This window comes from Pinus tabuliformis, chromosome 3_1 (assembly GCF_031772625.1).
Source record: "Pinus tabuliformis cultivar Carrire ecotype Pingquan chromosome 3_1, CPIR1, whole genome shotgun sequence".
Lineage (NCBI taxonomy): Eukaryota > Viridiplantae > Streptophyta > Pinopsida > Pinales > Pinaceae > Pinus > Pinus tabuliformis.
Genome location: NC_142301.1, coordinates 463,569,365 through 463,593,839, shown reverse-complemented (window position 1 = coordinate 463,593,839; position 24,475 = coordinate 463,569,365). Strand labels below are relative to the sequence as shown.

Genomic DNA, 24,475 nt, shown 5'->3' with positions numbered 1-24,475 from the left:
CAACTTCCTCAGATCATATCTCCGAAATATTGCTCGAAAAGCTCTAAAATTCGGACCCAAGGTTCAGCGCGATTTTTTCTCAAATGGGTTTTTTTTGCAACTTCTGAAACGTCACAGAAAAAAAGTTATAGCGAAAATTCCACGATGACCTGTTTGGAGCAGCGAAACCCTAGAATCCAAAGCTCTGATACCAAATGTTATGAAACCAGCTCAAGAAAAGATAGAAAAGATAGATCAATGCTTTAGAATTCAGCCTCTTCGAGGGGGCAACCTCCTTTACATTACATAAATGAACAATTCTTGGATGATTCAAATGACAAAACCTCCTTTCTATATATAGGAGTCTAAGGAGTCACAATATAATCCAGCCGACCTAACAATAATAATATAAAGCCACAAAAATAACAATAGAGGGATTCTATGGGCACATTAATAACAATATGGGGGTAATGGGGGCACAACAATATAAATAAGGGGTATACCTACAATAGTAATGGGGTAATCACTAGTATTATAGGGACCCAACATTTTGATTGTCTGTTATGTGCTGTTAGCTGAGCTAAGCAGCCTTTGTGAATTCAGCCACTGGATAGGAAATGTTCCAACAAATATAGTTAGTTTTTCTGAAGAGTCAGAGCAACCATGAGTACTGCTAGATTTATTAAGTGTGTGACTGTGGGGGATGGTGTTGTGGGAAAAACTTGCATGCTTATTTCCTACACAAGCAACACATTTCGAATGGACTATGTACCAACAATGTTTGATAACTTCAGTGCAAATGTAGTGGTGGATGGAAGTACAACGAATCTTGGCCTCTGGGACACGAAGGGACAAGAGGATTACAATAGGATCAGGTCCCTGAGTTATAGAGGTGCAGATGTCTTCCTCCTGGCTTTCTCCTTAATCAACAAGGCCAGTTATAAAAACATTTCCAAAAAGTGGATTCCAAAATTGAGACACTACGCACCATCTGTGTCTATCATTTTGGCGGGGACAAAATTAGATTTACGAAAAGACATAGTTTTTTGTTGATCATCCCAGAGCAGCCCCAATCTCAACAACGCAAGGTGAAGATTTGAAGAGGAAAATCAGGGTTGCAACATACATTGAATGCAATTCTAAAACACAACAGAATGTTAAGGTTGTTTTTGATGTCGTAATCAAAGTGGTTCTTCAACCACCAAAGCAAAAGAAACGCAGAAACAAGCAAAGAACATGATTTATTCTTTAAGGGCTTTATCTATCTTTGGCATCTGCAGAACTTTACAGTGCATTATTTAATCAAAGGCTGGCATAATATTTCCCAAGTATTTATGATTTGTTACTCTATGTTTAGTATGTTGAATTTATTGTAAAGCCAGATGCTCTGGCAAAAGGTCCTGGTTTTTTCATTTTATATCATTGCCTGTGTGGTTATGGAGGAATGTTTTGAAATGTAAATGAAAGGTCCTGATTTTTTTCATTTTATATCATTGCCTACTGTGGTTATGGAGGACTATTTTGAAATGTAAATGAAAGTTGGGTGTACATGCATAGGATACTATGATGAGAGTGGTCAAATATTTTTTTTTACCATGTGAGTTCTCAATTGCAGTTGAAGTCATACTACTAAGAATCATGTTCAAAGCATGGAGGTGCTCTGCGCTTTGCCCTGTCAAAAAGCAGTGTAATTTTTTATTACTGAGTTTGGCTATATTGTCTCAACGTGCAAGATTTAATTTAGTATATAAAAGATCATAGAGTATTTGGTTATTCGACTCCTTGCAAAATATCTACATAAACTTTTTCATGTAATTTCTACTTATAATTCATAGGTTTTTTAAGTACAGTCTACTTATTTTCATAACTTAATGGGTTTCACCAATCCAAAAATAGACAACGATTAAATGGAACAGGAGCTTACTAAGGGTGACATCACCGTTGGGGCTCTGGAGCATGGGGCCAAGTGAGGTGCAAAGGATTCTCGCGATGACCCTAACAGCTACAATGTTGGCCTTCTAAGCATCTAAGTCTCTCATTCAGATTTTCTGCACTTACTCCTTCAATATGATAAATGGCCTCTCAAACTCATCAAATGCCAACGCCATGCCTGCAAACAATAAGAAAATGCAGCACAAAGATTAAAGCCTAAACATACAAGTGATTAAAGCCTAAACATACAAGTGTGGATGCAAAAAAATAGTGGATGTTGAACCAAAGACCTAAGATGTGTGTACTCCTCTCTACGTCGAACACTGAAAATGGGAGAAATGAAAATGAGGGAAACACAGTGAAGTTAAATATGAAACATGCCTTGGCACCATCAACGAACTGAAGATTAGATGGGGTGTGATACTGGGTTTGCTATTGGTAAAACCCTCATTCGTAAATCTCTTCATTCTAGTTTTCGCTCTCGCCTGTGATCTCTTCAATCTAGTTTTCACTCCCGCATGTTGAAAAGTGAACAGACACTACTGTTAAGTGTGAAGCCAAACCGACTCACGCTGTGCTAATTCCGACACCGACTCCCCGACACTCTGTCGTCCCAACCGTCACCGCCACACTCGCGCCGAACCTACCACACTGCCATTTGTTTCTAGATCTTCATCTGAATCACATGCATGATTCTAGATCCTCCTTCAGCCTCTATAAATTTGTATTTTCTCAGCCTGAACATCAGCCTCTATAAATTTGTATTTTCTCAGCTTGAGCAAGGCAAGCCAAGGCCTAGGCCTATTGTGTAATATGAAGTGATTTCTGTTCTCCAGTTATTTGTTTTCTTTTCTGCTGTCAATTTATCTCTTCTGTTGTCTATGATTGAGTATAGAATATGATTGAGTAATGTTGTTGTTGCTCCATTTTCTGTGATGTTTGTCTGTTGCCAGAAAAGTTTTATTTTTGTTGTGTTTCTCCAAACTAACATCAATTTTTTTTGATATGAACATGATAATTGAGTTCCAAATTCTGAATCTAGAGTCTTTCATAGACATGACTATGCACCTTCACAGAAAAACAAGAACCATAAAACATGGCAGAAACTATGACACCCTTCATTTCGCATTTGATATGGCCATGATAATTGAGTTCCAAATTTTGAAACTACAGAATCTTACAGAGACACGACTGTGCAGGTTCACAGGAAAACAAGAGCATCACACCTATCTGAAGGTCATATACATTATTATTGACAGAGAAAGCTAAATTCAAATTAGACTGACTTGACAAGACCATCAGGAACTGAATATGTTCCCCCACACAATAGAACCATTTGTAGGAACTAACAGCCTACAAACATGGTGGATTCTTTAAAGGAGAGACAACGACTTTAATCTGTAAGTAGTTATTGAGACTGTAGATACCCTTCTCTCTTCCAGTGCCACTCATTTTATGCCACCAAAAGGTATACCAACATCAAAAATGTCAAAGCAATTAACCCAAACTGTTCCGACACGTAATGCCTGAGTAAGAGTGTTCACGGTCTCTATATTCTTTGTAAACACTCCTGCTGCCAACCCATAACGAGTAGCATTCGACCACTTTATTACTTCGTCTATAGTTCTGTACAAGATAGCAGCAAATAGTATCCACCAAAAATACAGTTCTTAAATCAAAATTCAAACAGACATTGTGAAATCAATATCTTCGGAATCAATTCAGCCATCATCTATACTTACTTGAATTTTATAATTGACTGTACTGGACCAAATATTTCGTCAGTAGCTATGGCCATGTCATCCTGTTTTTGTCACATAAACAGAGGTAAGATAAGTACTGCAACCCCATTCATGTTAAGCAGTAAAGGAAAATTTGTGCTCGAACTGACAATACCCTCACTCCTATTACTTGTGTCTAGTTCCACCAGTTAAAGGTAGTAGCAAACAAATCCATAATAATGTCATCTCGAATATATGTGGATTTCAGTCATCTTTGAGAGTTAAAATCTAGTTTAGAGTGGAAAAGAAGAACCAAACCAGTAAAAAGTAAGCATTTTCATAACTAATTGGGGAAAGATTTGCAGAATTGCAATTATCCCCAAAATGTTATTCCCATACCTTAACTTCTAAGAAAATGGTAGGCATAATATAGAAGCCCTTGGTACCAATTTGGTCGCCCCCGTTACAAGTTTTGCACCACTCTCCCTCCCAGCCTTGATATAACTCATAACCTTGTTAAACTGATCCTGGTCAATCTGCGGCGTTTCAAAAGAAATTCTCAACAATATCAAAATAAGGCCACCGAGAACATGATGACACTTCAGATTTAAAAAAGAATACTTTCTACAAGCAAAACATCCTTTGAATAGCTCAATACTTCCCAACATGCTAGTAGTAAAGTAGTCATGCTTTTGTCATTTATGGAAGGAGGACTTCACAAATCGAGCTTTGTCAATTACCAACTGGAGAACGTAGTAAAGAATGACAAAATGGTTCTGATGGGCATTAACATGGTGCAAGTGCAATGCAAATTCAAGGACAAAGGACCAGCCAAGGTCTCAATTTAAGAGTTAATCTGCCGGTCCTGCAACAGCCAACTTATAAATAGACCAAGAAACTTGTGTGGCAGGGACCACCAGCAATTATACATCAAAGTGCTCAACATTTTCTTCACAAGATAGCATTTCCTAGAACATTTTCAGACAACAAGCTCCCTTCTCAAGTGTAGTGACCTATATTTCTCTTTTTGCAGTGAACCATGATATCCCTCAAAGCACAAATAAGAAGCTGACTTTCTTATTCAAAAGGACCCATTTATGCATCAGGCATTTGATTATCACGCTTTCAGTTGCCTATTAGTTACATGCAGACAAGCAACTTTTCTCTGTTTTCTCTATTTTTGCATTAATATAGGTATTCAATGCTTAAGTAATGACCAAAAAACAGCATACCTGAGGACCTTGCTCAACACCTTTTCTAAAAGGATCACCGACAACCCGACTTAAACACCGCGCTTTTGCTTTTTCTACAAACTCATCATGGATACTCTCATGTACAAAGGTTCGTGACCCGGCACAGCAGCATTGACCCTGCAGAAAGAGCAGCGGCTTGATTAACATGTTACAATATTGAGTGCCATGCAGATTAAATACTTGAGAGATTCAACTCCTTGCCTGATTGAAAAATAATGCAAAGTGAGCGAGCTCCACGGCTTGATCGACATCAGCATCTTCGCATACAATAAAAGGGGACTTTCCTCCAAGTTCCAATGTCACTGGCTTAAGGTTGCTCTTGGAAGCTAACTCTAGCACTGCTTGACCAGTAGCAGTTGAACCTGTAAAAGCAACCTTATCAATATCCATGTGCCTTGCAACTGCACCTCCCGCAGTTGGACCATATCCCGAAATGATAGTCAGAACTCCTGGAGGCAGTCCAGCCTCGTGGAAAAGTTTTGTTGCATAAAGAGTTGTTAATGGAAAATTCCAAGAAAACATAAGTAGTGGAAAATTCCAAGGGATGATTTGACCTGCAACTCGAATAGGCTCATGTAATGTTTGACTGATAAGGTCCATCAACTGGAACTGTAAGACCATGTATTTTATCTGCCCACCCTGCATAGTAACGAAATAGCCGCACTGTCATTGGCACTTCAATGTACCAACCAACCGGACTACTCGAGCTAGAAGTGAAGATAGGGGCTCTGGAGCATGGGGCCGAGTGAGGTGCAGAGGATTCTCGCGATGGCCCTGACAGCTGCAATGTTGGCCTTCTGAGCATTTAAGTCTCTCATTCGATTTTCTGCACTTGCTCCTTCAATATGATAAATGGCCTCTCAAACTCATCAAATGCCAACGCCATGCCTGCAAACAGTAAAAAAATGCAGCACAGAGATTAAAGCCTAAACATACAAGTGTGGATGCAAAAAAATAGTGGATGTTGAACCAGAGACCTAAGATGTGTGTACTCCTCTCTGCGTCGAAGCCTGAAAAAGGGGAAATGAAAATGAGGGAAATGCAGTGAAGTTAAATATGAAACATACCTTGGCATCGTCAACGGACTGAAAATCGGATGGGGTTCGATACTGGGTTTGCTACTGGTAAAACCCTCATTCGTAAATCTCTTCAATCTAGTTTTCGCTCCAGCCTGTGATCTCTTCAATCTAGTTTTCACTCCTGCCTGTTGAAAAGTGAACAAACACTACACTACCTGTTCTAGAAGATTAAACGAAGATTGGGGTTGGGAGGGGTTTCGTAAAGCAAAATTAACGCTTAATTTTTTTTAAATATGCCAAAATTTTCCTCCATAACTCAAACTCAGGTAAGAGCATAATGAAGGGGAGGTTTTTAGTTTCATTTGATAATGTAACGCTAACTTTTTAGTTTCATTTGATAAAGTAGCGCCCATTTTCAAGTTTTAAGCTTTTAGTTTCATTTGATAAAGTAGCGCCCATTTTCACTTTCGTGCTAAGTTTTTAGTTTCATTTGATAAACTAGAGTCCATTTTCACTTTCATATTAAGTATTTTAGTTTCATTTGATAAACTATCGCCCTCATGTGTGTTTTTGGTTGGGTTTGAAAGATCATCCTAACAATAATTTAATTTTAAGATTATCGTTTTTATGTAACCATTTTGTTGTTAAAGTTTATGGAGACAGATGTATTGTATTTTTGGAAAATTTGAATGTTATTTTGTTATTAAAATTTATGGAGGTACATATATTATATTTTTGGAATTTGAATGTTATTAGAAGGAAACAAGTTTTTTGTATTGAAAATATTTAAGTGTAAGAAAGAAACATGTGCTCTTAATTTGTTTGTATTGAAAATATTTAAATGTTCTTGCATATTAGGTGGGTGTAAACAAAAGAGAGTCTATAGTAAAGATTTAATAATTAAAAACGTGTGTTAGTTTCTTAAAAGTTATATGACAAATTTGGAAGGAGTAGGGTATGTACCCTTCTTTAGGTTAAATATATTCAAATTGTTGTGTGAATGGGTTTGTAAGACCTGATGTTTTTATCTTGAGGAAATGGAGTCCTCTCCACGTCACTCACATAGTTTAGGTTGTCATAAGAAAAATAGATTTTTGCCTTAAGATGTAAACATTTCATTTTAAGCAGTGTGATAATGTGGTTTCAACAAGGCAATAAAAGATGGAATGAGCATGCAGGTTTGGGATGCTAGTGTTATGTTCTACTTGAGGCATGGGTGCACGTCCAAAAAGACTCTAACAAGGGTTGAAGAGGTGGAATAGTTAGAGGGGTTGGGGATTGTGGTCTCACTTAGAGGTGTAGACAAGCACGTTATGCACCATGAGAAGTTGTGAAGCTAATTTAAGACATTTGACAAGTTGTGGAACGACAACTTGGTAGTGGTACTAAGTGAACATTCCTTGATTGAAGTTGATACCCTCTCCTTGCAAGGTGAAGAAGAAATGTGAAATATATGTGCAACCCACTAAAGAAGTTGGCAAGGTTGTTGCAACATATATAGGTGGTTTTTTCGTGTTGCAAAAGGAAGTGTTGGAACTTGGAAGGTGACCATTCAAGTAGATTTATCATGGAGTTTTAAGGAGGTGCAAGGATTTGATAAGGAATGAATTACACAAATCTAAAAAAATAGGCCATATTGGATTAGGATATTACTGTTTTGGACATCCAAAGTTGAAGGTGCATTTTATGAAGGTGTAGTCTAAGCACTTGGGTGTGGGTCACATCTTACGAGTATCTTGGACTTTTGGTGTGTGTTAGTGGTGTTAGTGCATTATGTTTGATGAGCACTAGCTAGAATGTGTTCCATGAAGGCAAAAAGCCCATAAGTTTGAGATGGCTTGACCATTTTGCATTGTAAGGTGTCTTATGCCCTAGTTTTGAGGAGACAATTAGAACCATCTTAGAGTGTGATGGGTTGTACCATGGACTTAGGTCCACTTGCATGGGTTGAGGTTTAAAGGTACCCCATGAGTTGAGGAAAATGATTCCAATGCTTATCTATATAGAGTGTTTATGATATAAGATTAATGATTTTTTTGTTTGGGAATGGAAGAGGAAGATAAGAAAGAAGAGGCATTGAAGTTTGTTGTAAATTAATCAAAAGAAAGGAAAAATGTCTCCTTTTAGTAGGATTATTCAAGTTGCCTCTTCAATAGGACTAAATTTTAGTTGGAGCTTGGGAGTTGGCCTCTCAAAGGCATTGATTGGGTACTCTAGAATTCCAAGACCTAACATATCTAGAATAGTCAATTAGATAAATTTGTCTTGGGCAAAGGTTGCAAAGGCTAAGGTGCAAATCTCCCCTTTTTAATGTGGGTTTTAAACCTTCCTTTTGAGAATGCTAAAAGCAAGGTCATGATCTTGAAAGGAGGTCCTTGGTTTTACCAAAACCAAATGCCAATTCTTAATCCATGGTGTGATTCTTTCTATTTGAGTTTGGCCTTGAATGTTGAGATCTATCTTTGGGTCCAGTTATCACTATGTTGTTTCACTTATGCATTGAGAAGGTGTTAAGGGTTATAGAGGATAAGACGGTTATTTTCCAATACCCTTCCCTTGAAACCTTGTAAAGGGATGATGTGCCCCATTTTTTTATCATAATATTTCAACCACAAGCTCTTCCTATGAGGATGCCCTTGAAGGGAGGGTTTATAAAGGAAGTGGAATCATGTTGAGTCAAGGGAGGGGTATAGATTGTAGGTGTCTCTAGAGATATTGACAAAGGTGAAGGGGAATGGAGTTTACCTCCTATTCCAATGCCTTTTATTCCACCATTCAAGGTGCTAAAGGGCATTGACTTTAAGGTTCATAGGTGAAAGCTCATGAAGATCTTAAAAATGAGAAGGTAGGTGTGATTTAGCATAGGATTGATTCTTCAATGGTTGACTTTTTGGGTGAGATTTCCCAGTAAATGGAAAAAATTGAAGCCCTACCACTTATAGATTAAGTAGATTATGAGAAAATGTTTCCTATGTAATCAAGAGGTAGGTGATCTCCTTAGCGCACCCACATCATTCCCAAGACCTACCTCTGTTTGTTTGAATGTGCGGAACCAATAGTCACAGAAGAAGGCTAAACAAATGGCATGTGCCCAATAAATTTGTATTTTTTCTCGGTTCTTTTAAATGACTAAATTTTAGGGCTTTGGTCCAATAATAATATAGAAAATTCTCACTTCAATCTTAAAAAATATAAAAATATAAAAGTTAGAGAAACTTCTCACATATCAATTTTTTATGTGTTCAATTTGACAAGATTAATGGTGCAAGCCGAAAAAAATAGTCTCTGTCGTAGGTAGGGACTAAAAATAGATCTACTAAATGGGTCTAAAACATTTTATAGATAAGAAACAAAGGAATCTCTCTTCATAATCAAATATCAATTTTCGAGTTCTCAAAACAAAATAACAAAATCGATATATTTTATTTCTTAATATTCAACCATATTCCTTCACAATCTGAATGGACATAATCCACCTTCACGTCAATGTTGACATCGACATCATCGATATGTTCTTCACTTACACATTTTGTTTCTTGAAAGTCTACAACCTGTGACAAATCTGCATACTCGGGTTCATATGATGTATTATTTCTCAATCCTTTTGGAGGACATGTTAACACTACATACCAGTCAGTCTCAACTGGATCTTGTACATAGAATACTTGTTTAACTTGCGATGCTAGAATGAACGGATCATCTTGCCAATGATTTTGACTTAAGCATTTCTTCATATTCACCATTGTAAAACATGAATCATCAGTTTTGATCCCTCTCTTATTGTATACATCAATCCAATTACACTTGAACAATGTGTACTCCATACAAAAATAGTCCAATGTAATTATTTCTTTTACCAATCCATAAGATGTTGTGTTTTGAAGTAAAGGGTTTGCATCTTTGGAACTTGACCTCATCATTGTTTGAGCTTCCATACACACGCCACTATTTTGGGTGGTTCTCTCATTCTCTATGCTTTTTGTATGGAATCTATAACCATTGATTAGGAATCCCTTGTACTTATTCACAAATTTCTTGGGGCCATACGCTAGCCATTTAAGTATCAGACACCTTTCCATCTCCTTCCACCTGTATAGTTTTAGATTTTTAAATGTAGTTAGAATTCATACATTTAACCTCTGAAAAAATATTTAATTTCCTACATGACAATATTCCCATATACTGATTTTTAAGTACACTTATAATATAAATAATATCGTTACCTGTTGTTTTAACCAACTAGTAAAATTATGGGTGTGGAGTTTCTGTAATAGAGCTTCATCTTTTTTTGTTTGGGTAATTGAGTTGGCAATCTCCATTCTGTGCATCCTAATTCAACAATTATGGACAATAGATATGGTGGTTAATGTGTTTTGATAAAATATGAATAAAATATTTTTAAAGGTAAAATATGTTAATCTATCCATGGAGATGAATTTTGGAAAACAAAAGGAGGTTTTAGTTAAGCATGGAACCAATCACAATAACCTCCTTCAGTTTTTGCACAAGTGTTATGGTTAAATAGATATGAGTTTGTCTTCCTTGCTGCTCTTTTCGTTGCGCTTTTGGATGGTCAGTTTTGGAATCAAGTTTGAAGAGGGTAAACTGATGTTTTTGCATGGTTTAAAGGCTCCATGTTGTAGTGGACATCTCCAATTTCTTCACGGATCTTCAACAACACTCAAAACCTCATTCAAGTCATCAAAATTCCAAGTCAACTATTTGTTGCGTTTATGTGTGACCAACTTCAAGCTTGGATTCTAAACAAATGGGAAAGTATTTTTGAAAATGGGAGGAGGTTTTTGTTCATAACATACCCAAAAACAAAATCCTCTCTCATTGTTTACACAAAAGTTACTGTCTTGGAGTTACAGGTGGCACTTTGAGACCCATTTTTCACAATTTCACCAGGCTAGAATTGCTGACAGGGTTCTAGAACTTTTTGAAATTCGACTTGGTGGACCTCCAACTTGGCATGGTTGACCTCAAGTTGGAGAAAGGGAGACTTTGGGTTGGGCACAATATTGTTTTGCTAATGAATTTTTTGAGTTCCCAAGTTGCAAAAAAAATAAGGTTATCTGTGAGGGTGTTAGTGTCAGTTAGTTCAGCCTGTCACTAGTGATCAAATATGCTCTTACAAGGTGTTGTTAGGGTATCAAGTCAAATTTTTGTCATTTCAGTGAGTCTTCAAATAAAAATTTGGTCACTAGCTAGTGTGTTTAGGGCTATTTCCACTCTCTCAAGAATTTCATATGCCGGTCACTTTCATCACTCAGTTGAGTCGACCATCATGAAAACATCATTAATATCACTTTAGTCACATCATCATGGTCTCCATTCAGCTCATTGTCACCATTAGGTCATTAGGATTAAGGTCACAAAATCAGTCATTTCATGTATAAATCCGACAAATGAAGAGTAGCAATAGGTAAATTTGTTCAATAACACTTGATTTCAAATGTAATTTATGTTTTTAGATGTAATAATGTTCCTAAGGTTCTAAAGTTACAAGAAGAGGTCCTAAGGCTACAAAACTAAAAAAGAAAGTGAATTGGTGAGGTGGGCCATCCTACCTCATTAATAACTTAGACAACAAAATCAAATTATAAAAGCACATGGAGGAGCTCATTCACACTCATTTTCACTCGTATACCATCCTAGCATCGATCTCCCCCCTCCTTTGCAAAAAATTGTGATTCCATAGCCCTCACTGGCAAAAATTGACTCTCGCTATACACAGAGAGCCTTCACTGTGCACCTGGACAGCATGCTACGCACATGAATCCTTCACTGCGCATGGGGCAGAGTTGTCCAAAATTGTTGTTTGACCACCAAAATTCATTTTTCAAATCTCCTCGTCAGTCATTTCATCCTCCAGGCTCTATAACAAGTAAGTTTAATCATTTTCATGCCCTCCTTTGCCTCATATGTCAAGAAAATGATCAAATACTTCTTCTTCTAGGGTTTACATGATTTTCATGGTTTTGATCCTCAAATGATGAGTTGTTGCCCTAAACCCTAAATTCCTTGTCCCTACACCTCTATTTGCAGCTAATACACCATTTCCATCAATCACAAATCCTTATCCCCTCATTTTCCATCATTTTCCTCTAAACCCTAATCTACCATATCTCTTTCTAGGATAGGCCTGTGTTTTCCCCTTGTCTGCTCCCTCCCCTCACTCATTTCGCAAAATTCCTTTTTTCCCTACTCACTGACATCACCCCCTACCCTCCTAAATTTCCTTACAAATTTAGGCAACTCCTAATTCCATCATACCACCTCATTCCCTCATAGAAACAAATTTCATTGTTGTTGCTTGCCTTTCACCTAGGGTTTGAAGTATGGAGCCTGACTCATCACCATCAAAGAAGAGGAAGTACAACAAGGGGGGAAGATATTGAGGTTTGAGCCCTATAATTGCAATGAAATCACCTCCTCCCCATTTGTCATGAAATGCTTTCAAGATGTCAATTGTTTAGGGTTTTGTCAAAGAGTGCAGGAAGTAGGTTACCATGAGCATCTCATAGGTATATTTTCCCTCAACTTGAAGGAACATAAGATCACCATTTCAAGGACTGATTTCATGTTTTTAGTGAATGCCATCTCTCAAGCTATAGACATACCAAACCATGGTGAAAATTGGTTCAAAGGCATGAACCTAGACCTAGAAGATTACAAACCCTACTTGAAATCACAATACAAAGGAGCTCACTCACATGTTTTCCCATTCAGATACTTGTTGGATAGATATGCACCATTGATGAAGGTTGTCATGAAGTTCTTCACATGTGAAGGCATATTTTCTAGGCTATATCAATACCACATAAGACTGCTCATGCACTTTACAGCTACTAAGTCTCTAAATTTGTCCAGCTACTTGTATAAGAGCCTAACCAAAATGTCTGAAAGGGTGAAATTGAAAGGAAATGTGCATTATCCCAGCCTCTTTCACCATAGCCTGCTAAAGGTTATAGTAATCCATCAGTTGACATAGAAGAACATGACATGGGACACCTTCATTGAGGCAGCGTTGGAAACACATATAACCACTTCACCAACACTAAACCATGTGAGTACATCCCATGGAGGTGGGTTCATCAAGAAAAAATGACGAGGTTTCCAAGGCACCTAGGCCTGAGGTGACCTAGACATATCAGAGAGGCAAAAAGCTTGTGTTTTCTCCTCAAATTGAGGAAGGGGCCAAGCCTACTACATCAACAGAACAAGGATCACCATCACATCATGAGGCTTCTTTGCATGATGAGGAGCCCATTGAGCATGACTTTGACCTAGTTGTTTTGGAGGCACATGATGAGCATAAAACCCTGCAACAAGTGATCAAAGAGAAGGATTCTTAGATCATGGAGCTCAAGGAAAATTTGGAAAGGGCCAAATTCATCATTTCATTCCTTGAGCAAGAAAACAGTCAACTTAAGGCAAAACAACTAGTCATGGAGAAAGAGAAATTCAAAGCCAAGAAACAAGAGATGAAAGGCAAAGAAGTGGTGGACCATGAGGACACTGAGAAGCATGAAAGACATGTGGCAAGGAAGAGACCAAGGACAATGGGTCTTAGGAATGCGCTTCAAAGGGAAAGAGAACAAAAGCCACCAATGGAAGAATTGACCTTTGAAGATAGGATTTCCATGGAAATAAATGAGGACAGGGATTTTGGCTTGACAAAGTCAATTGCCACCTTGAGAAGCTCCTTGAAAAGGCCAATGGGGATAACAAGTTGCAAAAGAAAATGACCATCCATTATTACACAAGGAATCAGGTTGCCAAGGTCAAAATCAAGTAGTTGAAGGAAAAACTCAAGGAAACCCTAATCAGCCAAGAGGAGAAGGGTAAGTTAGATTTGCTTACTGATGCATCCATGATTGCATAACATACCTCATTAGGCATATTTGGAAAAAAATTTGGAGTATTTGGAAAAAAAATTGTGTTTTGGTGCAGACTTGCAGCTTTTAGTAATTTTATGTTTAGGAGCACAGCGAGCTCATGCTATGCTTCTTCCTTAGGGCTCTAGATGATGGAAAATCAACATTTTTGGAAAGCTTATGACCCCCTCTAAAAACCAATTTTCCCACTTTCCTAGTTTGGGGCTCAGGTTTTGAGAAATTTTCAAAAAAGAGGCCAAAAATCACCTTTCTGCTCCTCTTTTCCCATTTCACAGCACACCTAGAGACACCTTGGGAGAATGACCATATATCAGCCAAAAGTGGGTCCTTTTGAGTGAAAAAATACTCTATACACATCTAAAATCTCCTAGATTTCCAGAACAGGCTCTAGATCTAGATTTGAACTTCATAAAGGCACTCAAAAATGGCCTCCAACAGTTGGATGCACCCCCAGAAATTTCTGAGGTTTTTTAAACATTTTCACTGTGTAATTTTTTTTAATTCCTAGTTTGACTTTGGTAGAAGTAAAAAGGGTGAAGTATATGAATGTGAGGGGTAAAAGTAAATGTAAATAATGGGTGGTTAGTCTTTGTAAGTTGTTTTGATGTAAATTTGACCTCATTTATGAGAGATAGGGGTGATTTTAGGGGCGAATGTTCGCCCTTTGGAAAATTAAGGGGTTTCAAATTTTTAGTGGGCGAATATTTTGTATCATAGTACATTTTTACAAATAACCTCAAATAGCCCACCTTATTTTAAGGGAGAGGGTAAAAAAGGTAAATTTAGCCCTTGAAATTAGGAGTTACAACCTTCCATTCGCCCATTTTCAAGAATAGGTTTTATTTAAGTGAATCCTATGGGCCAAAGGCCCAAATACCATATTTATAAAAGAGGTATGGTAAATTAATAAAAATAAAAATAAATGAGAGGTATGGTAAATAAATAAAGCATTTTTTATATTTACTCCATAAGTCACCTTATATACATGCAAGGGTGTAAACAAATAAAAATATAAGTAAAGTGGAGGTATGGTAAATAAATAAAACGTCTTTTTATACTTACTCAAAAGGTATGGTAAATAAATAAAAATATATATAAACTAGACACATGGTAAATAAATAAAACCTCTTTTTATATTTAGTCCATAACCCTCATTCTATTTATGAAGGCTCAAGAAAGAGGTTTTATTTAAGTGAATCCTATGGGCCAAATACCATATTTGTAAAAGAGGTATGGTAAATTAATAAAAATATAAATAAGCGAGAGGTATGGTAAACAAATAAAACATTTTTTTATATTTACTCCATAAGTCACCTTGTATTTATGAATGGTATGGTAAATTAATAAAAATATAAATAAATGAGAGGTATGGTAAACAAATGAAACATTTTTTTACATTTACTCCATAAGTCACATTATATTTATACTATGGGACAAATACCATGGACTAGATTGTTATTAATACCATGCAAAAAAACATTATTAACCCTAATATTAGTATTAATAAAAATAAAAATGGCACATGGTATTGACCCATGGTATTCACCAAAATGGCACATGGTATTGACCCATGGTATTCACTTGGAATGTAGCCTATTTAAATGGGGGAATTAAACCAGCATAGATCCATCTTTACTCTAGATCTACTAACCCTGAGAGGTATCAAATATTGTGATATGCAAACTAGCATAGAGTGAAAAAATATTTGATCCGATCAAGAGTAAAAATGGATGTTGTAATTTAATGTATGTTAAACATTTTAGCTTGGTTAAAATAAAAAATAAAATAAAAATCAACTATTAATTTGATTAATTTTTATAAATTACTAATAGTAATTTTTAAGCTCCAGGTTTATGATAACCCATGGTATTGACCCATGGTATTCATGTGAACATAGACTATTTAAAGGGGAAATTCTATCTTAGATCCATCTTAATTCTGGGTCTACCAAGTGCTCAGAGGGATAAATAGATTTCATCCCCCTAAGAGTGGTAGATGTGGAGTTAAGATGGATATAGGTTGGTTTTTATGATAATGAAGATATTAAATAGACTGAGGAAATTATATTGTAAAAACATCTTAAGGTGAATGGTTAAAGCATAGACATTGGACAAGTATATTTGTATACTTCTGTTTTAAACTGAAACAAATCCAGGGCTAAAAGGAATGGATTGATTGCACTAGTCATCCTTCTATAACTTTCCAACATATGCTGGAGTAAACAGATTGTAATTTGGGTAATTTTTCTAATTGCAAACGGGAACATACTCGTGTATTGGCAGGGTGGTTATGAGGTCCCTAGAAGTGGAGTAAACAGATTGCAATTTGGGTAATTTTTCTAATTGCAAACAGGAATATACTTGTGTATTGGCAGGGTGGTTACGAGGTCCCTAGAAATGATGAATTTGAATTTTTCTTGGTTTTATATATAGTATTAGGTTTTTTCTCATGCTTTTTGTGAATGGCACGGGTGAATTTTATCCTACACCCACTAGGTTATTGATATGTAATTTCGGTAATTTTAATTTCAAAAGATATTTTAAAGAAATGCAATGATTTCATTTGTGTATTCAATAAACACAAGATTTTATAATTGAGTAAAATATTCGCCATGCTTGGTGAGAGATTCGCCAAAAAATTATATATACATATCAATTATTGATAAAATCGCCTTCCGTTTTTCCTATATACCATGGAGATTCGCCCATTTATTATACATGTAAATTTAGGGGGGGTTCTTAAAACTTTCCCTGATGAGAGAGGTTGGATTCAAAGTTAATTGTAGAAGTTGTTTTTAACTTCCCTAGACATTAGGGTCTGGTTAGAACACCTCATGGACTAGTTCCTAGAGTCATGGATTCGACCCTTGAGAGTAGGGAGATGTTGTTTTGGTCTTTATGTATCAGTTTCTCAGTGATAGAACGGGTTAGATTTCAGAGGAGAGAACTATTGTAGCTTATACTTAGACATTTTCTGGAAATCAAAGGACACAATTTGCAACTATTATCTAGGAATTAATGTGCAGTAAGTTTGTGATGTTTTTTTTTTCTCTGTTATAGCTTTATATGAAAGATATTCATCTTATCTTTCCATTCATCAATTCTTCAATGGTTTTCCTTACAGTTTATAAGAAGAATTCTTTGCATAAAGCTCTGTTTTGATGGAAAAATCATTATGTGTTACTTTCTTTCTTGCTTAATGAATTCATGTTTCATGCTCATTAAGACCTTTTTCTTCTTCTAAACATTACACTAAATTGACAAACCCTAAGATCCATCACAAAAGTAATGCTACATTGCTCCTTTATATCTTTGTTGATGTAACCCTTTGATCCTTTGACCTAGCTACCTGGTTTTTCTCCCTTATCCAACAACAAAACCCTAAATTTTCCAAAACCCACCTGATCCTAGCTATATAGCCTAAAATCCTTTATAGTCATTGCTTGGCTGTGATTTCATAGAGAAATCCTTCTCTGGTTTGGTAGGGCTAGCTACCAAACTAAAATCTTGGTCTGTGGTTACCTCCATAAATCTCCTCATCATCTTGGGACATTATGGAGGATAAGAGAGAGCATGACAACTAGGGAGTGCCAAGGTGTTCTAGTGAATGTAAGATTCCCAATTCATGCTAAAATGTAATGTTAGTTGTGAGGTCATGACTGCCAAGGTGTGTTAGGGAATGCTAGGGCATTCTAACACATTCCAGATAGTACAAAGACATGTCAAACACGCTAAGATGTGCCAAGTGCTTAGACATGCCAAGATGTACAAGGGTGTGAGAATGCATGCTACGGTCTGTCAAGGCAAGAAAAGGGAGAAACAAGTTAAACTACAAGGAAATGAGCACATAATAGGGTTAATAAGTCATCAATTTACCTTTTCCATGAGGGACATGCTAGGCACACCAACACTAGCTAGGTGCCAATAGGTGCCAAGTGCCAAGTGTCAATGCATTCTAAGTCACAAATTGTCCTTTGTTTCTTCTCATTTAGTTTCCAATAATTGATCTAAGATAACTTTAATATTCAACCAAGCCAAAGAATACCAAGCCATCTCAACACATGCCAAACATGCTAAGACTTGCTAAGTGCCAACACGTGCCAAGTGCTGTTTCCGAGAAAACTAGTGTCTATTTGATCTGCTAGTCCCACTAAAATAGGTAGCTATCTTAGAAACAAACAATTCAAAGTAACTTGCATTTTCCTTTATGGAAGATAGATAAGAGAGAAGTAGAGAGGAGTAACCTTAAACTTTTGCTTGGCTCCTTTCTTGTTTCCTCTCTCCTTTGATAGAGCTTGCCACTCCTTTCTCACTTGTCTTGCTTCAAAGAACACCTGTAGAGGCAAAGCAACAAGAAACCATCCAATCATAGAGATCTATGATACCATAAACAATGTAGAATCAGAAGTACATTAACTATACAATTGTATACACAAATACAAGATTCATAAACACACAAGTATATGGAGGAAAACTCAAATAACTTTATTGATAATAGAAGTAGAAGAGAGGATTACAACCCAGCTGTCTGATCCAACATCATCCTCCCAGCATGAAAGCCCTCTTCACCTCATGAAAAGTAAGATCACCCAACAATACAATGTCTCAAAGTGAAAACAACAACACTTCCTTACAGATTACAAAATTCCAACCTCGGGATCTCTAGGATGAGGGATCCATATATAGATATTTGCAGGGGGGTGAGTTAGCTTCTGGGTTTTTGATTAGTGTCATTTCATTGATAGTTCTTGGTTCCACTTGGATATTTCATGATCTCTTATTCATCCCTAGGCAAATTTAGAGAGGCAAGTGTTATATGAGAAGTTTCTAGAAGATTCTCTAGGTTTCCGCTTAGCCAACATCCTCTGCCATTTGTTTACTCTTGCCCATCGCACCCTACAGAAGGCTCTTTCAGTATGCATCACACCCCCCGTGTGTAATAGGTGAGATGCATTGCACTTTGACCAAGGAGGAGTCTGTATGGGTCAGTTTTGACCAGTTTTGAGTAGTTTTTCAGGTGGAACTTCAGGGAAATGATGTAGTCAGTTGACCTCAATCCTTTAGGGTATGAAACAACACCTTTAGGGGTTTTATAGCCCTTGGTTTATCAACATATGTGATTGGGGTTGTAGTGCCCAAATATTTCTATAATAGTTGCCCCTTAAAGCATGAGGTCATAAATATTCTGATGTCGGGTGAAATGCTTTATCATGAGGATCCGAGGTTTTTCGAACTGGAAGGGGACCTGTAATAAGATACAATACAATACATTATATTCATATTATTTTCATGATCTAGCTGAGCTAGGCATTCCCATGCTCAGCTTTATAAATTCATTTTCATGTACATAGGACAGACAATTGTCTGCTGTTGCAGACTGGTGATTCTTGTAGAGCCATCATCCTTAGCTTGGATGATCAACTGTGCAGTGATGGAGTGCATTTGATGTATTTATTTTCCATAATATATTGCAACCTGGATGGATGAAACTAGATCCGGGGTCCTCAAACTCATTCAATCTTCGCCCGATGTACAAGTCGATCCATGTGAAAAGATGCTCCGGAGTCAAATATGGAAAGTCATCGCTTGATTACCAACCGACGATGTAAGCTGTTAACAGGTGTGAGAGGAATCACTGATAATGAAAATGACCCTCAAGGTAATATAGTATGATTCACATGGTGTGAATATATGAGTCGATGTCGAATGCCATGCAAAATCTTTTGGTCAAAGGCCATTGATCTAAACCTGTCGTCGGAAGTGAGAAACTTTCCATTGAGGCATGCAAGCTTCAAAGTACTAAAAGGGTTATTCCTAAGTCAACTTCCTGGATAATGAGCTGATGTTGACAAGAAGTGACCCGTTGTATGAGGGCCTTAATGAATCCCACATTTACGACACAAAATGAAGCAAATGATTTTGTGGAAGTGAAAACAATTTGATGATACAAAGTTCTAGAATGGAAATCATGAAAAATGGAGAGTGAAGGTATTGCAATGGATGAGGCATTAGCTGGGTTGGTGAATTCTCTGAGCGACTTCTCTTGAACATATCGGAAACACTGAAATGGATTGGTAGTGTTAATGCAAAAAATGGATGGTACGGAGGACCAATGGTGATATGACCAGTGAATGGAATAACCCAACTTGACTCAATCATGGTGATGGAGTGAAAGTGTCATGTTCAAGAGTCACCTACTACCAATGAAGTTATTCAAGTTTTCTTCCCTTTTTTCCCCAGTTATTGCTGACCAGTACCTCTTTATTTTTTTCAAGCTTGAGGAGGATAACATATGCTTGTTCTATAATTTTCCCTTCGGGCAAACCTGCCGCTATGTTTTAGCAAGCCTAGCGATAGTGAAACTCGCTCTTGTCTGGATGGACAAGTTTGTTGGTATTGTTTTAACGAGTTTAACGACAAAGATAACTCGGTCCTTTTCATGTTTAGAGAGTTTGAAAAGGGATGAAAAGGAAACTCTAGCAGTCCTTTTTCATGGTATAATCCCTTAAGTCCGAAAAGGTATAAAATAATACGAAAGGGATGACTTTTCGATAGTTTTAATGAGCCGTCAAAGACAAGCGCTCGATCTTTTTGTGGAATGATCCCTCAAGTCCAAAAAGATTAGATGTAGAGGAGAGATGGCGCTTCCCTTTACTTTAATGAGCTGGAAAAGATAGTAGCTTGACGATCTTTTCATATTTTACGAGTCTAAAAAGAGCTTGAAAGAGACTCGTTTTTTAGGAACGAGTGATGTTTTCGGGTAGCAACTGGTTCCAGGTAAGTTTGGAACTTCTCAAGCACGACAGTGTAAAGAGGGTGGCTAACAGAATCACTCGTCACAGTTGTTCCTCAAAAGGGTAAACAATCAAGTGGAGGCATATGATCAGCTAAAAGAGTGGAGGTGGTAAGAAAACGACCAAGGCTCAAAAGGTTGATATCAATGCAATCACAAAGGTTATTTACCGAGGATGGATTCATTTATAATGAGCTTGAATATTTAGAAACTATGCTCAATGATAGGTTTATTTTTTAACGAGCTTGAACTTTGCGGAAACATTGCTCGTCCCAGTCATCTTTAAAGATGTCCCTTATTAGTAGGTTCATTTTTTAATGAGCTTGCCCCATGCGAAACGTTTCTCAGTGCCTTTTGTATGCAGGCTAGAAACAACCAACTACAGAACTAAGAGTTAATGAACTACTAAGGTCAGGTAGGATAGTTTCCTACAAAACATTTCCTTTGCTTTTCCAGGGCCGCCGACAAAGGTGAATGGTGGATCAAAGCAATCACTTAACCAAAGCAGTTGAACTAAAAGTTAGGCTAAAATACTATGGGGTTAGAGTTACGCTGGTCGCTTTTAACTTGCGTAAAAGGGTTTGCATGCCCCTAGGTATAAAGAAAAGTAGAGTTTCCAGGTTACCATATGGAAGCCCTTGCATTTAAGCAAGATTGTTTCGTCCGCAAAGTAGACAAAACACTTCCTTGGATTTATCCATCGAAATAGACAAAGGTGAATGGTGTGGGTTGACACTTCCAATCACATAACCTTCGAGGAGATCCTGTTTCAGACTAATCCCATATCCTACATGGAAATGGCATTTTAGACCAATCATATAACCTACGATAAGGAGATCTTGACCCAGACTGATCCCATATCCTACATGGATGGGTGTTTCAGACTGGTCATATATCCTACGAGGAAATCTATCTTTCATCTGGGTTCGCCTGCCAAAGCAGGCCAGGGTGCATGCCCCTTGGGTTTCATCATATTCACTGAATTACTCACGATAATTAGGTGGATGAACTAGAGGTTGAAGAGACATTCCTTGTGCAAAGAGGCCATTTAGGGACGGTGTTTGACTCACAACCATGTTTGAACCAGGAAATGAAAGTTGGTCAACAAGTTGTACCATTATGCCTTCATACAGGAAACACATCACCCGAAAGGGTGAGGAAACAATAACTCCCATGCTGTAAATGTAGTCACGCCCAAGGAGTAGATTGTAATCCAGTGGCCCTTGGACTACCATCACATTCAAATGAATGGTTTTCCTTCTCAAAGTTATAGGCAAATTTGGAAGGATCCTTAACAGTTGACTGGTTCCTTTATTAAAGGCTGACAAATTTCGATTCTCAAGCAGTTGAGGAAAGGATACTCACAAAATCCCCTTCATCTATGATAGTGCCATTCATGATCATTCTGTAAACTTGTACTATGATTTGGAATGGTACATTAGATGGAAGGCTGGGTCCCGCTGGTATGTTCCAATAAAAGGAAACGAGTAGATTGCTTGAAGGAGGTATCAAATAAACGGCCGGGTGAATCTCTTGAAATGGGAAACTTCCTTCCTGTGGTAAAGGAATGGGTAGATTTCCCCCATGTATACCAGACTCTGTGTTAACAAAAAGAATTTGAACAGTGTCGTTCTCATTCTCTTTGGAGACTGTATCATCTGAAGGTGGACCTTCTGAAGACAAGACTGGGTCGACTACCATCTCAACCTGTTGACTTTGGTCCGGTGCGGACTCAGAAGGTTTATCTTCAATGATAGGTATTTCGACTGACAACAGAGGTATGTCAGTCGAATTTTCAACTAGCGATGGACTTGGCAAGAGTTTCAGGCAGAAGTCATTGCGGTGAATCAAGACGGTTATCCAAGACTCTTTTAGCTTCATCTAAAAAAGGACAATGGTGAAGGGCATGAGCGCCTTCACACAACCTACAAGGAAATCTAGATTTTCCTTTTTGTCCATTGACTTCATTTTCACTAGTCGATGGTGTGCTCTCAACATGATCGACAGAGGTTGATGACACTGGATGGTGCAAGCGGGGAGACCAGTCTCTCAAGATCCACGGGATGCAAGGACAATCTCGATGATAGTGGTTCCCTTTGAAAACTACGCATGGAGATTTGGGTTTGGAAGGTGCGGTTTGTGGATTTTCACTGGACGATGCATGGTTGCCCCCTTTCACGGCTGGCTTCTTCTTCTTCTTCTCCTTCCCTTTCTTCTTCTTCTCAGCTAATTGGTTTTCAGTATCACTAGTTCCACCAAGCAAAGAGGAAGAAGGAGAGGGAGAAACAAACGAAGTAGAAGGTGAAGGAGAAACTCCAATATCATCTTGTTGCTAATTTGATTGCTGAGGAATTACGATGTTTTGAACGACAGAGGTTGAGAATAGCCATACTAGCAAGCCAATTGTGAGTCCTGAAAGGGACAATGTAGCCATATAAGGAACACCAATATGTCCCTAAGAGGAGAAAGGACTAGGATTTCCCCTAAGGGGAAATCCTTGATTGGTGGACTCCATTACCTCAACCTAAGATCAATGAAGAAATAGGGGTGTTATTCTGAATTAAATGAATTTTATGATGCTTTGACACAACTTTCTTTTTCAATTTTTAAGAGTCGAGAAAAAGCTAAAGGTTACTCTAGTCACCTTCGATTTTTAATGAGCCTAAAGTGACAAGTGATCAGATGGACCTTTTCTTTTAGGGAGTCGAAAAGGAACAAAAGTGACTACTCTGGAAGTCTAGACAGAGGGATTACCAAACCAATTGCAAAACTGTAATATAAACCTTGGTGGTAAATTAAAGAGAAATTACCAAGGACTTTACATATGGCAGTCAATCTTCCTGAATGCCATGTTTAGTGCATTGCGATTAATAGGGTAGCAGACATGGCTTCCTAAGGATAAAGGATATCAGCCTATTGTGGTCTCCCAATATATACTTGACGGTACGGGGAGCACAAGTCCGTATTGGCACTTGTCGTATCAAAGAGGAGGAGTCACCCAACCTTCGATGAAAATGATAGTTACCAGGTATTACGATGCCAGAATATGTCTCTAGCCTAGACTTCTAGATGTTGTGCGTTAGGTTCCAAAGCATTTTTATGTTCATTGAGGTTTATTTTAAAGTTGATCTTTCTTAAGAAGTTTTCCTTTCAAGGTTCACCGCGTGATGTAGATGTAAAATTCCTAAATATGCAATCTAAAATGATAAACATTCGTTTGTTTTCTTTTGGCAATGAAAATCCTAGCTACTAAGGAAAGAAAAGTATGATTCTTTCAGTAGAGAGCAGAGAGCACACACTAAATGCACTTTTCCTAAATCATTTTCCGCATGCAGTCTAAATGAAAATTCATATGCATGTATTTGTTTTTCTACTTCCTTAATGTGTGAATGGCAAAAAGGAAACTAAGTACAGATCTGAATTACTTTCTTCAAAGTGACACTTTAACAATTTCTTTTCAAAATGAAAGGGAGACTAAGACAACACTTTCGACTTCGAATGGAAAGCTGTTTTCAACACTTCAAATATTGAAAATTCAAACCAAATACAATGGAAAAAGTACAATCAACTATCTAAAAGAGGAAGACTTTACGACACTCTTTTTCTTGACTGAAAACGACAGTTACGACACTTTTGAATCGAAAGATGATAGGCCGATTAAGCTACTTTTTGCAAAGGACTGTAAATGATGAAAAATACATTAAAAACATTCACAATTCCTTATCAATGGAGGCTGAAAAATGTAAAGGAAGGAGGCTTCAAAAATGATATACTGATCATAGGTAGCAAAACTACTGAATAGATCTTAAAACAATAAAGAAAAAAACCAAATTCTAGAGAGGGAAACAGTCTCATTCAATCATCACACCTATCCT

General features: G+C 37.4%; 2 pseudogenes; one reads left to right on the top strand and one right to left on the bottom strand.

The window, feature by feature from the left end:
* Nucleotides 1-533: 533 nt before the first annotated feature.
* Nucleotides 534-1,231, top strand: LOC149187756 (rac-like GTP-binding protein RAC2 pseudogene; annotated as a pseudogene).
* An 802-nt stretch (nt 1,232-2,033) lies between these two features.
* Nucleotides 2,034-5,690, bottom strand: LOC149187755 (benzaldehyde dehydrogenase, mitochondrial-like; annotated as a pseudogene).
* Between the last annotated feature and the right edge of the window lie 18,785 nt (nt 5,691-24,475).